This window comes from Gorilla gorilla, chromosome 1 (assembly GCF_029281585.2).
Source record: "Gorilla gorilla gorilla isolate KB3781 chromosome 1, NHGRI_mGorGor1-v2.1_pri, whole genome shotgun sequence".
Taxonomy (NCBI): Eukaryota; Metazoa; Chordata; class Mammalia; order Primates; family Hominidae; genus Gorilla; species Gorilla gorilla.
In genome coordinates this window covers 97,057,850-97,077,727 of record NC_073224.2, presented here as the reverse complement: position 1 = coordinate 97,077,727, position 19,878 = coordinate 97,057,850, and the positions used below count along the sequence as shown (strand labels likewise).

The 19,878-nt window shown below is 40.7% G+C and overlaps 1 pseudogene; it reads left to right on the top strand.

Moving 5' to 3' along the window:
• The first annotated feature begins 1,951 nt into the window (after window positions 1-1,951).
• LOC101142563 (large ribosomal subunit protein eL27-like) lies at window positions 1,952-10,344 on the top strand (annotated as a pseudogene).
• Window positions 10,345-19,878: the final 9,534 nt, after the last annotated feature.

Here is a 19,878-nt window from a genome sequence, read left to right as displayed (position 1 = left end):
TCTTAGTTGTGATGAAACAAGAAAAGGTGATTTTAATGCCCAGGTATCAGCTGCCTATCTAAAGCACACTCTTCTCAAGCTTGTTTTTTGCATCCTGAATAGTCCTTGCTGTGGTAACCATTTACCTGAAAACTTGTCCTTCGATAGGACCCCTCCCTCTGTTCCACCATGCTAACACCAGGGAATGGGCTAAAAGGATAAGGAGGCACTGAACCCAGAGTCACCATGGCCATGTCCAAAGCCTCTGACAACAGCTGGGATGGAAGATGAGGTGGAGGTGGGAATAAGCTGGAACACTACTTTGCACCCTCAGGGGGCACCATTTACACCATATTCCTGTACTGGGCAGCCCTCGTGTGAGCCCATCTTTCTACTTCCTGCTTTCCAGTTGCTATCTCCCTACCTTGAGTTTTATTCTTTTGATTTTTAGAGGGAAAATTGCAAGGTAAGGAAAATATATTAATGTGCAAATTTTTTTCAAGTATAGTCTTTTGGGAAGTGTAGTGGGTGAGACTCAGATTTACACTAAGGAATGGCAACGTTTGCCATTGAAGACCCTATCCCAGCCTCCATGATGCACAAGTAATCATCATGACATGATTTGGTGCTGACTCAGGGAAGGAAGAACCATTGATCCTAACATCTCTCTGCATCACCTGAGTATTGATTCCTGTGTACAACTTGTGTTGTACTGGGTTAGTCTCTCCCCATTAACATTTACAGAATGTGATTTATGTACCTCAGAGAGTCTGATCCATCTTACTTTATATGACTAAGTCAAAAGAAAAGTTCAGAGGCTATTCTTAGCATTTAAAAAAGTAAAAGACAGCTGTTCCACATATGCACCATCCCAGTCAAATGACAATATACAGAGTACACATAGACTGAGGGGATGACAAGCACATGCATAGTCAGTGTGAGCTCAGTGGAATGGTGAGGGGTTGCACCAGTAAGAATTGCATTCACCTGGCCAGGCGCGGTGGCTTATGCCTGTAATCCCAGCACTTTGGGAGGCCGAGGCAGGTGGATCACCTGAGGTCAGGAGTTCAAGACCAGCCTGACCCACATGGAGAAAGCCTGTCTCTACTAAAAATACAAAATTAGTCGCATGTGGTGGCGCATGCCTGTAATCCCAGCTACTCGGGAGGCTGAGGCAGGAGAATCGCTTGAACCCGGGAGACGGAGGTTGCAGTGAGCCGAGATCATGCCATTGCACTCCAGCCTGGGCAACAAGGGTGAAACTCCATCTCAAACAAAAAAAGCAAAAAACAAAAGAAAACAGAATTGCATTCACCTGTAGTGTCAGAGATCCAAATACAGTGGCTTAAGCAGAACTAGGGGGGCTCATCTTCTTCCATGAAAGAAGTCAAGATAGAAGGCCCAGGAAGTGGTTTTTTTGCCCCATAAAGTTATCAAGATCTCAGATCCCCTCCAACTTATGGACCAACCATTCTTATTAAGTGGCTTCCATTCTCAAAGTCACAAGATGAATGATGAAATCTCACCAACCTAACTTTTCAAAACTAAAGGGGCCGGTAGGGGAGGGAAAATGGAAAGACTAAGGTCAGAAGATTAGACCCCAGAATTTTGTCTCACTTCAAGGAACACCCTCAGAAATCCCACCCAAACCCATCTGTTCAAATCTCACTAGCTAGAACTTAATCATATAACAAAATGTTATAAGAATGCAAGGGAGGCTAGGAAATGTTGTCTCTTAGCTGTGCATAAAGTAAAACCAGGGTTTATTTCTAGGAAGAATAGAAAAACAGATATTGAGTGGCCAAAGAGTGGGTGATGTCATAGCATTGTATACTCTGTGTGAAGTCAATGCAGTGGGCCATGTGATCTCAGCTGAGCTCAGTGCAAAGTGGATATGAAATCACTAAGATGGTGAAGGGTGTGAGCTTAGCAGAAGAGTGAGAAATGTACAGAGCCAACTGTGAGAGTGACAATGCGGTGTGTGATGTATAACCTGTGGGGGCTCAATGGGAAGGTGAGGCTGTGCACAGTCAGTCTGGGTTCCTGGGATCATTCAAGTGTAAAGCAGAGTCATGCAGGGTCAATGAGATCGTGAAAAGTGTGCACAACCAGTATGGTCTGAATGAGTCGGTGAGGGGTGTGCACAGCTGGTGTGAATTCAGAGGGCAAATTAGGTCTGCTTGGCCTGTAGAAATGCACGTTCATTAAAGCCTTTATTTCTCTTGCAGCTCTTTGAGAGCATCCTTTCATAAGAACTACTCAGCAAGATCAGGGAAACTTGGAAATATCCTATGGTCATATAGAGAGGCCATGCCCACCCCTCCATCTAGATAAGTGGTTTGTAATTAGGGCCTGCCTTCATGGGGCAGATGATACAAGTACAGATACAGGTACAGGTGGTTCCTCTTGTCAGTTCCAACCAGGCGCCACTTTGCTGCTGTCCTTCTATGGCCAAGTTTCCTCCGGTTAGCAGGCTTCATACATCACAACAGGCAGGTTTATACACCTTAACCCAAAGCCAGTACTGCTAACAAATTACCTTGACATGTTGATTGCTTGCCTTAACTCACCCTGGAGGCCTCCAGAGGCCTTCTTCACATCACCACAAACACTTCCAATTAGTGCATTGGTTTATCAGGAACTCTTTTCTTGGTGCTCTATTCTGCTCTCCATGACCTTGGTTGCCTGAGTGATACATCCTTTAATTTGTTTCTACATCCTGCTTGGATTTCCCCCTGCTCATCTCTGTCTCTGCTTATACAGGATGTGTTTTGTTGCCACACAGACTTAGCTGGTAGCCTCTGTGGCATCATCCAACACTGACTGTCCCTCAGTCAACTCTGGAACACCCATAGGTGGCCTCTGTAAGAGACATTTCCAGGAACAGAATGCCAAACACACTGTTTATCAGAGTTCTTGAGTTGCACAATGGGAGGAAATTGTTGCTTAGGATTTCAAAGGACACCAGAGAATTTCAACACACACCTGGAATGGTGCCCTGTTGCTTGTCCAGTTAATGCCAAGTTAATGATGGGAAGGAATAGCTGGTGTGTCACGTGATTGCCAAGCACTGTCGCAAATCCTTCCTGAGGTCAACACTCCCAACCCCGCCAAACTCTACAGCTCACAAATCAGCTGCAAGTGGAGCATAAAAAATGCAACGTTGTGGAATTAACTACTTATGGGCCACACCTGAAATTGCCTGATTTTGGTTAAAGAAGTGGTTACAACACGCCCTTAAAATCATCATGAGCTTCTAAGGGATGACAATGACTCATAGATTTGTCTGTCATGATCAGTTAAAATTCTAGAAATAAACTCAACCTGAATTCTTAAGATCAATGGTTCAAAAGAACTGACATTTGAGAATCCATCCCATTTTACTTTGTAGATGCATTGATACATTTGTGGAAAATGACAAGAAATTAATCTTGAGCTCCTTTGCCCAAGAGGTTACCCATAGTTGTATACTCTCAACATACCTGCAAGACAACATGCCAGAACTATGCCAGGATCTGATATTATTGAGTCTGGTTTTCCCAAATGAAGATCTTGATTTGGATTAGTTATCTTGAATGTGGAAATTCTCCTTCCTTTAATAATATCCTATTGAGGTAAGTTAGGATTTCACACAGGTAAAGTTACTACAACTTTAGTAACTTTACCTACCACAATTTTAGTAACTTTACCTGTGTGAAAAACTGACTTTTGTTCACTTTCGGAATAAGGAAGGAGAAGCAGAAATTATTACCCATGAATCCTATATAAAAGATCCTGTGTCACAGAAATGTGTCTGGTCTTCTTCGGAAAGGTAGACTGACCCCAATTTTAGGACACCGCAGGAATTCAATATAAATTTGGAACTCTATGTCACAATTTACAGAGGTGTAGCTAACTCAACAACTGGAAAGAATAACAATTACTGTCTCTTGTTTACAAATTTTTTTTCTGTTCAAGCCTTCTTTGAACTCTTGTTACATAAAGTCAACTCCATGATCAGAAAGGCCATGAGAATTGTGCCAAATGCTAGATGAAGATGTGAGTTTCTCAACCCCTTCACCAGTCCTCTTGTTTACCTGGTTGCCCAATGAGATCGAGTCTCTCTATTGGATCAAGACTGGTGTTGACAAAGAGTCCCAGAGCCAAGGTGGGAAGCCAGGTAGAAAAATACAACAAGTCTAAGAATTACAGGCAGGACTGGGAACGGGAAAAGTCAAAAAGGCTCCGAGCCAAATGAGAAGTCAGAAATCACATGTATATCAGGAGTCCAGGTTAAGTGTGTAGGTTAAAAATCAAGCCAGCAGTTAGAAACCAGGAAACCCACAGGCACCAGGGAGCAATGCAAGTCCAAGGGTCAGAAAACAAGTAAAAGGCCAAGACAGCCAATTAAAAAGCACCATCATGATGAACTTCACGAAAGTCCCTGCTGTTTCAGGGAAGAAGGCTCTTCCTTCATTTCTGTGGGAGATGTGACCATGCGAGGTTGTGCAGGTGGAAGCCGGGGATCCATGTTAAAAGAGTGGAGTCAAATGACAGAGGTGCTGTGTCTGGAATCATGCTGAAAGACGCATCATGACACCTCTACACAGTGCAGTAATTAGCCACCTATGTCACATCAGGATTTCAGGGCTCACTGGCCAGGAACAGCCACATCCCTGTCAGTACCATTTTTCCACCTCCTGGCACCCTTTCCCTTCTGGTTCCCAAACCCAAAAAAATTCATATTGCCCATAGGTGATCCAAATCCTTCCTGGGAGGCACGGTGCTCAGACTTTCCCATTTCCTAAAGCCTTCCAAGTGAAACAAAGAAAAAAAGAATGCTTTTTTTTTTTTCAATTTGGACAGCATATCACAGATGCTAAGAGGAAGCAAGTGTATCAAGCTCTGAATTTAAATGATAAATATCCTTAGCTATTCTAAAGGTATTTGAATTTGAAGGAAAGAACTAATTAATACAAAAGTGCCTCTAGAACTCTGCGCCGGCATGTTGGAGGAATAAGGGTTAAAAACAAAACATCTCTCTTTAAAAAAAAAAAATTACTTAAGCATACAACTTGAATTATAGTTGTAAAAAAAATGTTGGTTTTCCTTCATGTTGAAACGTACTTATTAATCAAGACTTCTAAAGACTCTGTTTAAAGGCGATAACTGATTCATCTCCCTTATCTCCCTTTTTAATCAGGTGTAGTTCTAGGAATAAATGCAGACAATTTGAATTTTAATGATTTCCAACAAGTGATATTTGGCCACATAAAAAATTCAAATATTTCTGTTTTCTAGGACAAAAGATAAATTATTGCAGAGGCCACGCTGCACAACAAAAAGAGCACGGGCTCAAAATTGTCTTGGCGAGTCCCTCCTAATCACTGGTCCCAGTATCCTCACAGAGATAAAAATACAGACTTTGCAGGGCCAGTCGTGGTGGCTCACACCTATAATCCCAGCACTTTGGGAAGCCAAGGCGGGCAGATCACTTGACGTCAGGAATTCGAAACCAGCCTGGCCAACATGGTGAAACCCCATCTCTACTAAAAGTACAAAAAAAAAAAATTAGCTGGGCATGGTGGGGGGCACCTGTAATCTCAGCTACTTGGGAGGCTGAGGCAGGAGAATAGCTTGAACCCAGGAGATGGAGGTTACAGTGAGCCAAGATCACGCCACTGCACTCCAGTGAGACTCTGTCTCTCTCTCTCTATATATATATATATACACACACATTGTACATATACATATACAATATATAATACATTGTATATATTGTATATATGTATACAATGTATATATGTATACATATGTATATGTATGTATATATTTTATATATGTATATATACATATATATGTATATGTATGTATATATTATATGTATATATACATATATGTATATGTATGTATATATTGTATATATATGTATACAATGTATATATGTATATATACATACATATGTATATGTATGTTTATATTGTATATATGTATACAATGTATATATGTATACAATGTATGTATATGTATACAATGTATATATGTATACAGTATATGTATATACACATTGTATATATGTATACAATGTATATATTATACAATGTATATATATACACATTGAGAGAGAGAGAGACTTTGCAGAGTTCTTGTGAAGATGAAAAATTATGCATGATAAGTATCTAGCACACTGTAGCACATCATAGGTGTTCAATGAATAGTAGCAACTGTTACTTTTATGCCACTTACCTAACAAATGCCCAATCACTTTATGTTGTAAACACACTTCTATCTAATCGAAAGAGAGAGTAAAGCAGGAAGAGCATCTAGGTGCAGTGGCAGAAATTCCAGTGTAAGAGTAGAAAACTGGGTAATGATCCCATTTTCATCACCAGTTAGTTGTGTGAGTCTTTGCAAGCCACCTAACTTCACTCAACCTCAGCTTCCTCATTTGAAAAAAAATGAAAGATTTGAACATATAACTTTAGTCACTCCCAGATGTGAGGGTCTCTGCCACTGATTACCTTCCCAAGCAGAGAGAAGACTGGTAAAAGATTGTCCCTGTGTGGGGACACCCTATCCCTAGATGATCAGATGTTTGCCCAACGCAGCTCTGAACTCACCCTTACACCTACAGTTCCCAATCCTGCCTCTCATCTTTGGACCTTGCTCAAGAGCACAAATGAACTTCTACTCCTAAGACCAGACATAAACCCTAATCACTAATACATGCTCATCCAAAGATCTAGGATAATTTGCTTTAGTTACCTGTGCCTCTGTTTTCTCCTCTGTAAAAGTAGAAGAGCAATATTCACCTCATTGAATTTTTATGAAGATTAGATAAGACATGTTTGTGAAAGTAAGTTATCGCCTGTACAGCATTGTACAACACTAACATAGCAACTATGATTATTGTTGATTTACACTGTTGGAAACACTCTATGGAAAACAGAAGAGAAGTTGCATTGAGTCGGGACACCATGGTTCATCCGTCTGAGCTCCTGCCTTCTGTGGGTTTTCTAAGCATAGAAGAATCAGGCAGAATGGCATTGAATTCTGCTGTAATCAGATATTGATTTTCTTCCTAACTGAGAAAGGAGGATTATTTAAACTTTCATTTATAGGAAACTGGCAGGAACCTGTTTAAATGGCCCAAGTAAGTTTTCACCTCTTTAGCAATATCCTACCCATGTGATCAGAGGTTTCCCTATTTCAAGAGATAATTGCAGAATTTCAGGAAAGCCACCTATTACTAATTGTAACAAATCCATCAATCTCTACAAAGAACAACAGACCTGTCCCTCCAGAGCCCCACTCTTAGGCTTTGCTGGGCTTACTGCTCCATGGATCACCAGGCTCCTGTGGTCACAAGGAGGCTGTAAGAAATGCAAGGCCATCTAAGTGGAAGCTGAGCATGCTGCTGTGTTCCTCAGGGATGTCCTGAAATGCCCCCTGTTTGCAGTGTTGTGAAATGTTGTAGATTCTCTTCCAGAATTTTCTCCTCCATACCAAAGTCTAAAAACTGTTTGTTGATAAAGGTTTTAGGCAATTACTTCAGAACATAACTCCATGTGTTGGGTTTTCTGAGCAGTCAGCTATGTAGAAGCTTTAGTTAACATTCTCTCTCTCTATCTATCTCTCTCTCTCTCTTTCTCTCTCTCTCTCTCATCCTTCCCATCCACATTTGCAGGTCGCATGCCCTTGGCAGCGTTGATCCCATAAACAGAATAGTAAGCAACTACTTGCCTGGTGTAATTTGAGATGTGGCACAATCCCCCTGCTCAAAATATCATCCCCACCAAATGCCACAGGGCCTAAAATTCCCAGTATTCAACTCACGGCAGCTAATCTTCTCTTGCTTCACCCCATCATCTCTCCTAATACCTGCACGTGTGAAGCATGTCCATCCTTCCAGGCCTAACTCAACATCACTTTTTCCTGAAGCTTTTGTGATTGCCCAATTGGAAGTGATCTCTCATTCCTCTGAACATTCAAAAAGCTTCACCTGTGCTTCTTTTATGTTATATATTACTTTATATTCAAACACATGTACTATGTCCCACCAGGCATAATCTGGAGATTCAATTCCTCTGCTGACTCTTATTTATCTTTCTACCACCAACCCATCCTCAAGCAACCAGACCCAGAGCTGACAGTTAATAAAGAATCAGTATCTGACCAATGGGTGCTATATGGGTGAATGAGGAGTAAGACACAGCTTCTCCTGGGCTGAGATTTTGCTGCTCACTAGCTGTGTATACTTCAGCAGTCACTTCAGTTTTCAGAGCCTTATTGTCTTCCTATAAAATAAGGTCATTGAAGAGTTATAAAATTCCAGAGCTCTCTCAGCCATCATTGCTAATCTACTGGATGATCTTACAGCTCACACTGGTTCAGCAAAAGCCCAATATTATTTGCATTCACTTTTGGAAATGGCTTGACAAAATATATACTGTATTAAGGTCTTTAAAAAGGAAAAAGGTAAATTTTTAAAAAACAGTAAGATAAGGCCAAATAAAAAGCAAACACACAGAAATAAATTATTGATGGTCCTATTTACTTACGAAGTGGGACATAAATTTAGCTTTGAGCTTCATAGCAACCAAAGCAAAAATGTATTAAAGTAAAAGTCTATTGATTGCTCAAGAAAATATAGATTTTCCTGTTACTAAATTCAAAAGAAATTGATGTAGTAAACTTTGTACTCAAAAATCCCAACAATGAATATGCCAGAAAGTTTCATAGAACTATTTCCTGCAGTATTCTTTTACAAGAGTGTTCCAGTTATCCATCGCTGCACAACACCAAAATAGTGGCTTAAAGTGACAGCATTGTATATTATTATCTTACTGGGGATAGAGGGGCTAAGCTAAGCAATTCTCACTTACAGTCTCTTACAGAAATGTAGTCACAAAGTGACTGGGTCCGAAGTAACCTGGAGCCTAAGCTAGGAAGATGCAAACAGCTGGAGGCTAGAACAGTTGGTCCTCTTCAGATACCTCTCGAGGTCCCTCCATGTGACTCCAGCATGGCAGTGTTAGAGCAGCTAGAACTCCTACATGGAAGCTCAAGTGCTGAGAGGGAGACAACCAAGCCAACTTTAGCACCTTTTATGAGCTAGCCTCAAAAATCACATAGTATCACTTCTAACACATCCTATTTGCTAGAATCAAGCCACAAAGACCAACCTATATCCAAGGGAAGGGTATTTTAGTCTCCATCTTTTGATGTGGGAGTGAGATCCAAGAAAGTGAGAATATGTTTTAAAACCATGATTAAGGAAAAAATAGAAATTTGCTATTCAATAAATGCTATTCTTTGGAAAGCCAAAGAAGAAATACTTCAGCTTGATTCAGGGATAAAATTTAGAATTACAGAGTTGTGCTGTTCAATATGGAAGCCACTGGCGTGAGTGGCTATTTAAACTTCATTAAAATTAAATAAAACATTTTCAGTACCATTATTTTGTTTTAACAGCCACATTTCAAATGCTCAATAGCCACACATGGCTAGTGACTATTAATGATGGACACACAATTACAGAACATTTCCATCAGTGCAGAAAGTTCTATTGAGCAACAGTTACCTAGGATAATGAAAGAACAATATATCCTTAATGGAGGCTGAGGTGTAGGGAGCATTACTTGAGCCCACAAATTCAAGGTTACAGTGAGCTACGATCATGTCACTGCACTCCAACCTGGTGACGGAGCAAGACCTTGTCTCTAAAAAGAAAAAAAAAACTATATATTCAGCTGTCAACTAGAACTGCTAAGTCTTCTAATTAAGCTTTTGGTAGGAATTGGGCAAAAGAGATGTCCAAACTGTAACATTTGACAAGACTATGAACTGCATAAAATCTGTGTTGCTAAAAAAAGATAGTCCATATGCCTTAAAAATCAACCAAGTAGGAGGTAGATTCACTTCCCTTAAATAAGACGAAGGTAGGCCCGGGTGGTTGCTGTCAAGACGGGCAAGTTCATAAAACCTGGGAAAGTAGTGTTGGTCCAGGCCAGACACTACACCGGATGCTACTCTGGATGCAAAACCATCATTGTGAAGAACATCGATGATGGCACCTTAGAATGCCCCGTCAGCTGTTCTCTGGTGGCTGGAATTGACTGTTATCCTTGCAAGGTGACAGCTGCCATGGGCAAGAAGAGCACCCAGAGGTCAAAGACCAAGTCTTTTGTGAAAGTTTATAACTACAATCACCTCATGCCCACAAGGCACTCTGTGGATACCCCCTTGGACAAAACTGTCATCAACAAGGATGTCTTCAGAGACCCTGCTCTTAAACACAAGGCCCAAAAGAAGGCCAAAGTCAAAATCAAAGAGAGGTAAAAGATGGGCAAGAACAAGTGGCTCTTCCAAAAGCTGTGGTTTTAGATGTTTTGTTTTGGTCATTAAAAATTTAAAAAATAAGTCAGGTAGTGTGAGGCCTCCAGCTTTGTTCTTTTGGCTTAGGATTGACTTGGCAATGCAGGCTCTTTTTTGGTTCCATATGAACTTTAAAGTAGTTTTTTCCAATTCTGTGAAGAAAGGCATTGGTAGCTTGATGGGGATGGCATTGAATCTGTAAATTACCTTGGGCAGTATGGCCATTTTCACGATATTGATTCTTCCTACCCATGAGCATGGAATGTTCTTCCATTTGTTTGTATCCTCTTTTATCTCCTTGAGCAGTGGTTTGTAGTTCTCCTTGAAGAGGTCCTTCACATCCCTTGTAAGTTGGATTCCTAGGTATTTTATTCTCTCTGAAGCAATTGTGAATGGGAGTTCACTCATGATTTGGCTCTCTGTTTGTCTGTTGTTGGTGTATAAGAATGCTTGTGATTTTTGTACATTGATTTTGTATCCTGAGACTTTGCTGAAGTTGCTTATCAGCTTAAGGAGATTTTGGGCTGAGACAATGGGGTTTTCTAGATATACAATCATGTCATCTGCAAACAGGGACAATTTGACTTCCTCTTTTCCTAATTGAATACCCTTTATTTCCTTCTCCTGCCTAATTGCCCTGGCCAGAACTTCCAACACTATGTTGAATAGGAGTGGTGAGAGAGGGCATCCCTGTCTTGTGCCAGTTTTCAAAGGGAATGCTTCCAGTTTTTGCCCATTCAGTATGATATTGGCTGTGAGTTTGTCATAGATAGCTCTTATTATTTTGAAATACGTCCCATCAATACCTAATTTATTGAGAGTTTTTAGCATGAAGGGTTTTTGAATTTTGTCAAAGGCTTTTTCTGCATCTATTGAGATAATCATGTGGTTTTTGTCTTTGGTTCTGTTTATATGCTGGATTACATTTATTGATTTGTGTATATTGAACCAGCCTTGCATCCCAGGAATGAAGCCCACTTGATCATGGTGGATAAGCTTTTTGATGTGCTGCTGGATTTGGTTTGCCAGTATTTTATTGAGGATTTGTGCATCAATGTTCATCAAGGATATTGGTCTAAAATTCTCTTTTTTTGGTTGTGTCTCTGCCAGGCTTTGGTATCACAATGATGCTGGCCTTATAAAATGAGTTAGGGAGGATTCCCTCTTTTTCTATTGATTGGAATAGTTTCAGAAGGAATGGTACCAGTTCCTCCTTGTACCTCTGGTAGAATTCGACTGTGAATCCATCTGGTCCTGGACTCTTTTTGGTTGGTAAGCTATTGATTATTGCCACAATTTCAGATCCTGTTATTGGTCTATTCAGAGATTCAACTTCTTCCTGGTTTAGTCTTGGGAGAGTGTATGTGTCGAGGAATTTATCCATTTCTTCTAGATTTTCTAGTTTATTTGCGTAGAGATGTTTGTAGTATTCTCTGACGGTAGTTTGTATTTCTGTGGGATCGGTGGTGATATCCCCTTTATCATTTTTTATTGCATCTATTTGATTCTTCTCTCTTTTTTTCTTTATTAGTCTTGCTAGCAGTTTATCAATTTTGTTGATCCTTTCAAAAAACCAGCTCCTGGATTCATTAATTTTTTGAAGGGTTTTTTGTGTCTCTATTTCCTTCAGTTCTGCTCTGATCTTAGTTATTTCTTGCCTTCTGCCAGCTTTTGAATGTGTTTGCTCTTGCTTTTCTAGTTCTTTTAATTGTGATGTTAGGGTGTCAATTTTGCATCTTTCCTGCTTTCTCTTGTGGGCATTTAGTGCTATAAATTTCCCTCTACACACTGCTTTGAATGCGTCCCAGAGATTCTGGTATGTTGTGTCTTTGTTCTCGTTGGTTTCAAAGAACATCTTTATTTCTGCCTTCATTTCGTTATGTACCCAGTAGTCATTACTACAAGGCTACAGTAACCAAAACAGCATGGTACTGGTACCAAAACAGAGATATAGATCAATGAAACAGAACAGAGCCCTCAGAAATAACTCCGCTTATCTACAACTATCTGATCTTTGACAAACCTGAGAAAAACAAGCAATGGGGAAAGGATTCCCTATTTAATAAACGGTGCTGGGAAAACTGGCTAGCCATATGTAGAAAGCTGAAACTGGATCCCTTCCTTACACCTTATACAAAAATCAATTCAAGATGGATTAAAGACTTAAACGTTAGACCTAAAACCATAAAAACCCCAGAAGAAAACCTAGGCATTGCCATTCAGGACATAGGCATGGGCAAGGACTTCATGTCCAAAACACCAAAAGCAATGGCAACAAAAGACAAAATTGACAAATGGGATCTAATTAAACTAAAGAGCTTCTGCACAGCAAAAGAAACTACCATCAGAGTGAACAGGCAACCTACAAAATGCGAGAAAATTTTCGCAACCTACTCATCTGACAAAGGGCTAATATCCAGAATCTACAATGAACTCAAACAAATTTACAAGAAAAAAACAAACAACCCCATCAAAAAGTGGGCAAAGGACATGAACAGACACTTCTCAAAAGAAGACATCTATGCAGCCAAAAAACACATGAAAAAATGCTCATCATCACTGGCCATCAGAGAAATGCAAATCAAAACCACAATGAGATACCATCTCACACCTGTTAGAATGGCAATCATTAAAAAGTCAGGAAACAACAGGTGCTGGAGAGGATGTGGAGAAATAGGAATACTTGTACGCTGTTGGTGGGACTGTAAACTAGTTCAACCATTGTGGAAGTCAGTGTGGCGATTCCTCAGGGATCTAGAACTAGAAATACCATTTGACCCAGCCATCCCATTACTGGGTATATACCCAAAGGACTATAAATCATGCTGCTATAAAGACACATGCACACGTATGTTTATTGCGGCGTTATTCACAATAGCAAAGACTTGGAACCAACCCAAATGTCCAACAATGATAGACTGGATTAAGAAAATGTGGCACATATACAGCATGGAATACTATGCAGCCATAAAAAATGATGAGTTCATGTCCTTTGTAGGGACATGGATGAAATTGGAAATCATCATTCTCAGTAAACTATCACAAGAACAAAAAACCAAACACTGCATATTCTCACTCATAGGTGGGAATTGAACAATGAGATCACGTGGACACAGGAAGGGGAATATCACACTCTGGGGACTGTTGTGGGGCGGGGGGAGCGGGGAGGGATAGCATTGGGAGATATACCTAATGCTAGATGACGAGTTAGTGGGTGCAGTGCACCAGCATGGCACATGTATACATATGTAACTAACCTGCACAATGTGCACATGTACCCTAAAGCTTAAAGTATAATAAAAAAAAAGAAATATGTAAAAAAAAAAGAAAAATTTTTAAAATAAAAATAAAAAAAGGAAGTCGAAAAATGAAGGCTCCTAACCAAGAGCCAAATGGCTGGCCACCTTGCCTCCATGTGGGGGTTTTCAGTGGCGGACCTGTCAGTAAGGGCAAAATTTTCCTCCAGACTTTCACACACTGTTTTCTCAAAACATTTGGGGGAAAGAAAGATAAAATCAAAGCTACAAAGTTCATTCCCTCACTCTTTAATTCAACATTTACTGAGTAGGCATGGATGCTACGACTTGTATCTGAAAAAAAAATGAAATAGATTTTACTAATCTCCCAAGCCTCAGAAATAAACAAACAAATGTCAATAACATGCCCAAGGAATATCTACTTTTAAGCAGCGTCATTTTCTACTGAACCCACCAGAGAAAAATAGTTGCAAAACGTACCCTTAAGTAGCTGAAAGAGTCGGCCAGCTATATATAATCTTTAGATGTAAGCCAATTAAATTACAAATACTATCTGCCAAAAATGATGATTTTGAATATAGAAAAGTTGAATTCAAGCCACTCTATTTTCCAGTAAGATAAAGAGGCCATTTCTTGTTAGTGACAATAAAATTACATCACTAGCATAGACAGTAGTTATTTTTGTACTTTTTATAATAAGGGTATATGCAGCTAGATCATGCACAAGTTGTTTCAAATTATTAAGATACAAATTAAAAATAAGAGTTGGAGGAAGCAGAGGCAGAACACAGTTTCATTTTTTAAAGACTGGAATTATCTGATCTGTCAGGAAACCATTCTCAGGAACACTTTTTGTGGTATAAAGTTCAGACTCTACATCAGTTACCAGATCTTACAGCCCAGCTGCATTACGTATCTTCTCCTTCACCCTCCCCACCCTCTCTCCACCTTTTACCCTGCTCTGTGCCTCAGGAGGCTGACTTGAATGGGCTGCATCAATGGGCTCCCTCTACCTAGCCCTTCTAAAGGAGTTCAGCCAACGGGAGGCACCCACAGGAGATTAGAGACTGGGAGAATAGGAAGTTAGAGAATTTAACCCCCAGCTTCCTCCCTACTGGGCCACCATGGGTTGGCTGCATTCCTCACCCAAATGCTGATGTCAAGCAGATCTCTTCATATGGCCCCACTCTCCAAATCCCAGTAACCCCTCACTTCCTTTGATTTTTCACCCATGAATTGCAGTGGCTCCCTGCTATTATTGCTAGCCTAAGGAACTATACCCACTTCTCGTAGGTTTTCTTCAACTCTGCCTGTACCTTTGTATCTAGTTCCTTTTTTCTTTTTCTTTCCTTTTTTATTATTTTATTTTTTTCTTTTTAGAAGGAGTCTATCTCTGTCGCCCAGGCTGGAGTGCAGTGGCGCGATATCGACTCACTGCAACCTCCCGCCTCCCAGGTTCAACTGATTCTCATGCCTTAGCCTCCCGAGGAGCTGGGATTACAGGCACACACCACCATACGTGGCTAATTTTTGTATTAATACTTTTAGTAGAGACGGAGTTTCACCATGTTGACCAGGTTGGTCTCGAACCCCTGACCTCAAGTGATCTGCCCGTCTCGGCCTCCCAAAGTGCTGGGATTTTAAGCGTGAGCCACTGCACCTGGCCTGTATATAGTTCCTTTCATTAAAATCTGCTTAGTTACTCGATTCGTGTGCGCTGTTTCTTTATAAGCCCTGATGATACACGAATTCATTACTAGTTTTTAATGCCCAGAGACCAAAGAAAGATCAATTAAATATATAAGCAATCTTAAAGTTATTCCTGAAAGATTTTTCCAGCACATCATAAAGGGTATAACATGATTAATAATGGAATATTATACCAAAATCCAACCTGTTCCTCAGGAAATATTAAGGAAAAAAATGAGAACTATAATTTATGGAAAACGTTTAAATGAAAAGTCTGCCAAAATAATGACTCTATGATTTCATACAGCAATATTGTCCTTTTAAAAAGAAACAAGGGGCAGGAAAGTTTAACCAGACAAAATTAATAAGAGTAAACAAATTAGCTCTCAATTAGAGCAGAACTTGAGTAGTTTGGGTGGTAAGAAGTCTTTGTAATCAACAGCAGTACATGAGAAGTAATATCAGGATGCAATCAGCAAATAGACTTGTTATCCCAAAGACAGGTGAAGTTGTTCTGGAGTTAAGTCCCTGAAGCTACCCTGGCCCTTACCACTGCAGTGCAGTGAGTGAACAAAATTCTTAAAGTCAGGCAAATCTGCTTTTAAATCTCCAAGTCAAAACCATTACAAAGTGAAGGAAATAATATTTCCAATGTAGAGTAGTCATAAGGATTAAATAGAAAAATACATATAAAATACGGCTGGGCGTTGTGGCCCACGCCTGTAATCCCAGCACTTTGGGAGGCTGAGGCAGGTGGATCACGAGGTCAGGAGATCGAGACCATCCTGGCTAACACGGTGAAACCCCGTCTCTACTAAAAATACAAAAAATTAGCTGGGCGTGGTGGCGGGCGCCTGTAGTCCCAGCTACTCGGGAGGCTGAGGCAGGAGAATGGCGTGAACCAGGGACGCGGAGCTTGCAATGAGCCGAGACTGCACCACTGCACTCCAACCTGGGCGACAGAGCGAGACTCTGTCTCAAAAAAACAAAAAAAAAGAAAGAAAAATATATATAAAATACCTAGCACAGTGCCTGATTTGTTCAAGTCATTAAGAAACGGAAAGTCAAAAAGAAATCCAACAGAAGGAAACCAAAGACTTACATTCCAAGACCAGCCTGAAAATCAGCAAGTAGATTAGAAATATATGTGAAGGAATAGGTTGACAAAGTGTCCCAGCCAGGCTTCTGTGGGTTATGTAGATTTCGAGGACCTCTATAGTGGATGAATTCCTTTCTCAAATTCCCTTCTGTAAGAAATAATCACCTAAGAGAATTTTCTCCTTCTCTGTCCTGGAAGATCTCCAGCTTTCCTTCTTTTACTTGCACTTTATGTTTCAGGTTAATTAACGCTTTCCCCAATGTACATACTGATCATTTCTTGCTATCACAAACTTTCCTAGAGGCCAGCATAGTTCAAACAGGTACTGGACTGAAGTAGACACACCATTGGCAAGTGGGTGCCCTTCCAGCTGGCTGGAAAGTTTTCTGGCACTTTGTTCCAGGAGTGTCCTGAGTGCAGTGCCCAGCCAGGTCCTCTGCTCAGTCTTTTCAGATCATCCCATCTGAGTGACTAAACATTGCCTTTGGGTGGGTGGGCCACACCCAGGACCTGGAAGTAAGATCATCATTTCCTCACAAAAGGGAATGCTTTTTCCTTCCATTCTATTCTTTGTGTTATGCCACAGACACATGACTGACCCTAAAATTCATATTTTAACAGCAATCTCTAAGATATAAAGATTCTTCAGCAGGACCTTAAGGAAGTGGGAGTGAGGACAAAGTGTTTGGACATATGAGAGAGGAAGAGTGTTCCAAAAACTAAGACACTTCACAATGTGTTGGATAGTCCCATGAAAGCACATGTGAGAGAAACTTGAAGACTAATCAATTCAGAAATTCCAGCCCCTCCTTAGAGTTGGTTTACAGACCATGCAAACGTAGTCCCAGTTCCCCAAGTTTTCCTGATTCTGGAGTTGCTGTTTCATAGATCCTCAAGAGGAAATTCCTAGTAGACTCCTCAATAAAATATTACATGGTGAAGAGAAATAACACAAGTAAAAGGGATCAACATGTAGCAAACACCTACTATGTGCCAGGCATTGCACAGCATTTTTTACACGTTATCTCAGTCAATCCTGATAGTAACCCCATCAAATAGACAGTGTAAGCCCCATTTCACAGGTAAAAATGAAAAGACTCTGAGAAGTTAGGTAACTTACTTAAAATTAAATTGTAGAACAAGAATTCGCACCAGATCTTCCTGTTTTGTAGCCCATTCACATTTCATTCTGCCACACATTCATCAAGGACGTCATCTATTGCTCGGCATCTTTACATGTAGCTATAAAACCCTGTAACACATTCTGTTTATTCTGGAATAGGCTCTTCATCTGTTACACAAGTTGCCAAAAGTGTCAATGACTTTTAGAAATCAGATAACCCAAATGTATAGTATCCTCCATTCTACTATTTTCTACATGTAACTGGATGCTTGACAATGAACACCTGTATCAGTTGTCTGCCATTGCATAATAAACCAATATAAAGTTAGTTGCTTACAACAACTATTTATTATATATCATGATTCTGTGAGTCATTTGGGCCATTCTTCCATTGGTCTTACATGAGCCTACTCACAAAGCTGCATTTAGCTGGTAGGTTACCTGGGGATAGGTAGAGCTTGAGGCCACAGGGCCTCTCTCTACACATGGTCTTTCATAACAAGCTTTTTTACAACATGGTGATCTCAGGGCAGCTTCCAAGATAACAAGCCTCAAAGCGCTAGCATTTTACAAGCTTACGTCCCAAGCCTTTGGCCAAACCCCAAATCATTATGGGAGGGGGCTAGGGACATGAATACCATGAGGCACAATTCACTGAGGATCATTATTGTAACAATGTACCACAGCTGGCTCTCTGATCCCGATGACTGACATCCCTCCCATTGCAAAATGCATCACTCATCCCAAAACCACCAAAGATCTCATCCAATCATGGCATCAAATTACAAGTCCAGACTCCTTATCTATCTCAGGTCCAGGTGTGGCTGAGGCTACTTGGGTGCAGTTCCTCATGCAGCTCCACAGGTGTGGCTTCTCATCATTCAGGAACCCATGAATTAAAAAAAAAAAAAAGTTATTGTCTCCATGCATACTCATCACACAATTGTGAGAATGGTACACTCAATGGATACTCCCATTTAAAAGGGGGAGGAACAGAAAGCCACAGAGCCTTCTGATCCATAGCAATTCTGAAATCCAGTCATAAGTGTGGGGAAAAGCAGGAGAGATCAGATTGTTACTGTGTCTGTGTAGAAAGAAGTAGACATAGGAGACTCCATTTTGTTCTGTATTAAGAAAAATTCTTCTGCCTTGAGATTCTGTTAATCTATGACCTTACCCCCAACCCCCTGCTCTCTGAAACATGTGCTGTGTCAACTCAGGGTTAAATGGATTAAGGGCGGTGCAAGATGTGCTTTGTTAAACAAATGCTTGAAGGCAGCATGCTCCTTAAGAGTCATCACCACTCCCTAATCTCAAGTACCCAGGGACACAAACACTGCAGAAGGCCGCAGGGACCTCTGCCTAGGAAAGCCAGGTATTGTCCAAGGTTTCTCCCCATGTGAAAGTCTGAAATATGGCCTCATGGGAAGGGAAAGACCTGACCGTCCCCCAGCCCGACACCCGTAAAGGGTCTGTGCTGAGGAGGATTAGTATGAGAGGAAGGCATGCCTCTTGCAGTTGAGACAAGAGGAAGGCATCTGTCTCCTGCCTGTCCCTGGGCAATGGAATGTCTCGGTATAAAACCCGATTGTATGCTCCATCTACTGAGATAGGAAAAAACCGCCTTAGGGCTGGAGGTGGGACATGCAGGCAGCAATACTGCTTTGTAAAGCATTGAGATGTTTATGTGTATGCATATGTAAAAACACAGCACTTAATCCTTTACCTTGTCTATGATACAAAGACCTTTGTTCACGTGTTTGTCTGCTGACCCTCTCCCCACTATTGTCTTGTGACCATGACACATCCCCCTCTCGGAGAAACACCCACGAATGATCAATAAATACTAAGGGAACTCAGAGGCTGGCGGGATCCTCCATATGCTGAATGCTGGTTCCCTGGGTCCCCTTATTTCTTTCTCTATACTTGGTCTCTGTGTCTTTTTCTTTTCCAAGTCTCTCGTTCCACCTTACGAGAAACACCCACAGGTGTGGAGGGGCAACCCACCCCTTCACATAAGTATATTGCAGGACCTTCTACTCTAGGTATAGAAAATGGTTCTTGAATACAGCCTGGTTTACCTACTTCTACTCTCTGGAAGTGGTTGCCTCTGCTTTCTCCAAGATGACCTATGTTTTCAATAAAAATAGCCTGTGTGTGCAGCTGAGTGATTTTCTCAGCTTACCTCCTGTTTCTATTTATTTTGAACTTCCTGTACATCAGTTAGTCTAAACTAATCCAATACCTTTCTATGTGGGCTTTCTATATGCCAGGTGATAGTCCACTTGACTAGACAAAAGCTATACCCACAACTATTCTTGAGATAGGCCTCTACTTTGGTTCAGTATGTCAATGTGCCGTGGAAAAAATGCCCT